Source organism: Terrapene carolina, unplaced genomic scaffold (assembly GCF_002925995.2).
Source record: "Terrapene carolina triunguis isolate 2854851 unplaced genomic scaffold, T_m_triunguis-2.0 Scaffold13021, whole genome shotgun sequence".
Taxonomy (NCBI): domain Eukaryota; kingdom Metazoa; phylum Chordata; order Testudines; family Emydidae; genus Terrapene; species Terrapene triunguis.
In genome coordinates, this window is record NW_020677372.1 from 6051 (window position 1) to 10823 (window position 4773).

At 44.4% G+C, this 4773-nt stretch overlaps 1 non-coding gene across 1 annotated transcript; it reads right to left on the reverse strand.

Annotated features, from left to right (window-relative positions):
- Window positions 1-4345: 4345 nt before the first annotated feature.
- Window positions 4346-4417, reverse strand: TRNAC-GCA. Its single transcript has one exon. It is a non-coding gene; the product is annotated as a tRNA-Cys (tRNA).
- Window positions 4418-4773: the final 356 nt, after the last annotated feature.

Here is a 4773-nt window from a genome sequence, read left to right on the forward strand (position 1 = left end):
TTCGCCATTCCCAGCCAATGGGAGCTCCTGGAAGTGGCAATGGTGACTCTGGACCTAGATGTGACTGATCCCCAACTCCCATCTGCAAGGGCCAAAGGAGAAAGCTCTCCCCTCCACCCCAGCCATCTGACTGCTCCCCTGCATGTTGGGCTGGGAAGGAGTCACCTCTAGGAGATGTCACTGGTAAGTGGGGGTAGGGGCAGTTAGTGGGCCCAGGGTGACTCCAGGGAGTGTGCGTCCCAGTCTGTACCCCTATGTTCACCCGTTTACTGGACTATGTCAAAGTTTCTACAAAGTACGCCTTATGAGGTATCATTTAAAAGCTCATAATTGGCTGATCATTATTGTCCTGGTAAAATATGTATGGCAACATTGTATGTAAAGTTATAGTATTCTACAAACAGTTCTCCAGAGATAAAAGGCTAGCCAATGCCCCAGCCAGGTGACAAAAAGATCAAATGGACCATCACCTGATTAAGTGGCCATTCATCAGCAGGAAAGAGGGTGTGAGCAAAAATCTGCATCTTGACAAAGAAGCAGCTTGAAGTTCCTTCCCAAACAGACTTTTTGTCTGGAGATGACTCTTGCACAAGAAAGGGGTCTATAAAAGAAGAAAGCAAAACGCAGCACATGGTCTCCCTCCTTTTCTCTCTACCCACAACATCATGAACATCTGAAGAACAAAGGAAGGAGCAAGGACTGAGGGGGAGAGCCTCCCTGAACACTGACTCAACCGGTAAAACTGTGTCAGCATATGCCTTGAATTCACTCAGTTTGTTGAGTTAGGTGTTACCTGTGTTTTACCTTTTATAGCTTTGTAACCAATTTGGACTTTTATACCTCATTACTTGTAGTCACTTAAAAATCTGTCTTTCTGTAGTTAATACACTTGTTTTATTGTTTTATCTAGACCAGTGTGTTTGGATTAAAGTGTGTGGGAAACTCCATGTGGGATAACAGTGCTGCACATCTCATTTTATATTAATCAATGACAGACTTTATATGAGCTTGTACTATCCAGCAGAGTGCTGGGCAGTATAAAACACGCATTTCTGGGGAAAAGTCTGGGACTGGAAACTTGCTTCTGTCGCCCTGCAGTGTGATTCAGAGTGGCTGGCCATAGCACTCAGATAGCATAACTGGGGCTGACTTACATAAGAACGGGCATACTGGGTGAGACCAAAGGTCCATCTAGCCCAGTGTCCTGTCTTCTGACAGTGGCCAATGGCAGGTGCCCCAGAGGGAATGAACAAAACAGGTCATCATCAAGTGATCCATCTCGTCACCCATTCCCAGCTTCTGGCAAAAAGAGGTTAGGGACACCATACCTGCTCATCCTGGCTAATAGCCATTGATGGACCTATCCTCCATAAATTTATCTAGTTCTTTTTTTAACCCTGTTATAGTCTTGGCCTTCACAACATCCTCTGGCAAGGAGTTCCACAGGTTGACTGTGCATTGTGTGAAAAAATACTTCCTTTTGTTTGTTTTAAACCTGCTGCCTATTAATTTCAGTTGCTGCCCCCTAGTTCTTGGGTTATGAGAAGGAGTAAATAACACTTCCTTATTTACGTTCTCCACACGCTGGAGGCTGGGTGTGAGTGGTACCACTCACAGCGAGGCAGTGTAAAAGGCATCCCAGGTTGGAGTACTGAGGGGACACAGCTATTTTTCAGGCCAGAGAATGTCACAATGTGTTTAACCCTGAGGGGGGATCTGAGCTGTGGGCAGTGGGAGCAGCAGTAGGATTCAGGGTAGGATCCAGGTTTCTATGGACTATGAGGGGGCATTTGTTCATGTTGGTACCAAGGCCCGGAGCTTCATTTCCCATTCGGCCCCTTTCTCTGGGGAGAGAATCTGCCCCAGCTCTGGGTCCTGGCCTGGGATCCTGCCTCACACTGTGCCCCTAATGTTTCTGGCAAAATGCCCAGGAGGGGCAAACACTCCGGGCACCTGCTTAGCACCCCATGCCCATGGCTTAGCTCTAGTCTTGGCTTCTGCTCCTCTCTGTAGAGTGTGAAAGGAGCAGAGGCATTGCAGGAGCCTTCCCTGGGGCCACGGGCCTGAGGCCTTGGGAGAGAGAGATTGTCTGAGGCATCAGAGTGTTGGAAACCCTGCGGCCACTGCCTAAATCAGGGGCCTGTTCCAGCCCTGAGTCTGAGCTGCCGGGATCCCTCCCGCAGAGCAGGGTGCCCCAGATCACAGCCTGAAGAAAAGGCGTGTGAAACTAACTCCTGTTCTTGCATCTGAGCTGGGGGATAGAATGACCCTGCCGTAGGGTATGTGGGCATCATGCCACAGCACTGTGCAGCCATTCATGGCATCAGCACTTCTACCAGCAGCCCTGTGCCAGGCACAAAACCCCAAAAGGGCCAGGCTGGGCTACTTACACCAGCACTGCAGATGTGCGGCATGTCCAATTGTAGCTGGGAAGCCAGGCTTTGCTACCAGGCAAGTCAGGGACTCTGTCTCCATTCTCTGGCCAGCCCCTGTGCTATTTATACCAACAAACACTGTGTTTGTTACAAGTGAAATCAATCCCAAAGTCCCCTTTCATCAGCTCTAGACATTTCTTTAAGCTTATGTTTGGCTCTCAGAGAAATAAACAAATCTATCTGTGGCCAGAGGGGAGCTGAGTTCAATCCCTTGTCATAATCAATGTGCTTTGCATTCCTGATGCTGTGGCTCCATCGTGTGGCCATTCGGTGTCAGTCCTTTTAAATAAACAATGTTCTTTTCATAGAAACAATATTTTCGTCATACAGACACAGGAGTAGATTAAACTACAAAGGGAAGGTGATCCCAAAGCAGTTCTGGAGGGAGAAGGGAACATTTTCAGCATTACTAAATTAATGTGTTGTGCCTCACACCCACACAGGGAAAATAACTTAATTATTTGAGCTATCAACACACTTAACAGAATATAGTAAACACCTTTATGTTCAACGAGATGAGTTAAATAATTTAAATAATTCTAAAAATATGTTCTGGGCAATGCATAAAAACTGTCATTGCATTGAACAATCCACTTGATATAGTTAATGTACTACATGATATTTAAAAGAGTTAAGAAAGATGTTATAAATTAATGTTTTGTGCTTTTTACATGCACGTGCCCATGCAAACACACACTCACACAGAATACACTGAATTATTTGAGCTACCAACACTTCCACTTTCTCACAGCATGTTAGTTCTGAAGGCTGTTTTAATGTCCTTATTTTCTTGGAACCAGAAATGGGGAACAAGAACACTGGAGTCAGTGGAATTACAGCAGTGAGCGATTAGTCTCATTATTTGTCACTAACAATAGGCTTTGTTAACACAGAGTTAAGGTTCCCCCAGAGGTATCTCGTACACATCCAGAACATTGAGTTCAGCAAAATTCAAACTCTGGAAATGCAGGGAATAGAGACTGAAGGTACATGCCCAGATAACCTTAACTCTGCCCTCTTGGAGAGATTCCATGATAGCATATGCAAACAAAGAAAGGTTTGGGGACAAATTACAGCTACTTCCCAAGAGTTTGTTTCTTTAGTAATTAATTGGTTATCCAAACAGCTCACTTCCCCACACACTTCAAAGAGATGGTATTTTCCTGACCCATAGGGAAGTTAAAGTAACATGCCCAAGATCACACAGTCCTTAGGAGAAAATAAAGGGGGGGAAATCCCTAGCCTTTTCCACCAAGTGTTCAATGAGACCAAAAAGTGAGACTAGAGAAGTAAGACTGTTCAATTAACTATCTGGTATTATACTAACCCTGCAGTTAGTTAGATGCAGACACACCCAGCTCTATGCTCGGTAAACTTACAGAGACTCTGCTGCTGATCATGAAATAGAAGCACGTTGCCTCTAAATAGCTGCCATATGAATGCATCTGAAAGTTACAAAAAACAATGATCTGTGTTAAAGGAAGGTTGCCATTTATTAGAGCCCCAATTCATGTTTTGTGCACAAAGAAAGGTTTGAATCTGTAACAGGTAGTTATTTTACCAGCTGTACAATAGACTGTGTCTGCATCTCAGCTTTGATTAATCCTCGCTTTTACTTTATTTGGAGTATGGTACTTTCACAGTACTCTGCCTCATTCTAACATTTGGTCACAGATTGAATACGGGGAGGAATGGACTAATTTGGATTGCATTTGGTAAGAAAACATAAACTACAGACTCAGAGGATTGGAACTGATTTCAGCTGATGGATGGGTGTGCTAAGTTTTTATACATTTGAACAGGGAAAATGTTGAGTGTTTAAATTCCTTTCAAACATACCCATTCAGTGGAACTCCTGAACATACTGGAGATGGATATAAAAATATATTTTAATTTAATAAAAACTGTTAAGGGAGCACCTGGATTTGAACTAGAGACCTCTTGATCTGCAGTCAAATGCTCTGCCACTGAGCTATACTCCCTCTGATAATGGAATATTGGAGTCAGTCATTTTGAGGATTATGAAGGACACACCCACTTTCAAAGAGTTTCTGTTATATTCCCAGGCCATGGGTGATTTTAAAATGAGGGCTATATTAAAGTTTATAAATGCATATAAACACCACAGTTTGCCCAATCCCCACACCTGCTCAGTCTCACCAGAGCACAACTACTTTTCTGGGACCACACTCTGCTCCCCAGTTGTGTGCCCAGGACCCCAATAAATCTTAATCTGCCTGTGCCCTGGTATCAAAAAGGTTGATAAACCCTGTTCTAGAGAATGGCTCCTCCTGAGTGCTGAGGGGAGAGCTCCTGAGAGGTGTAGGGGGAGGAGAGA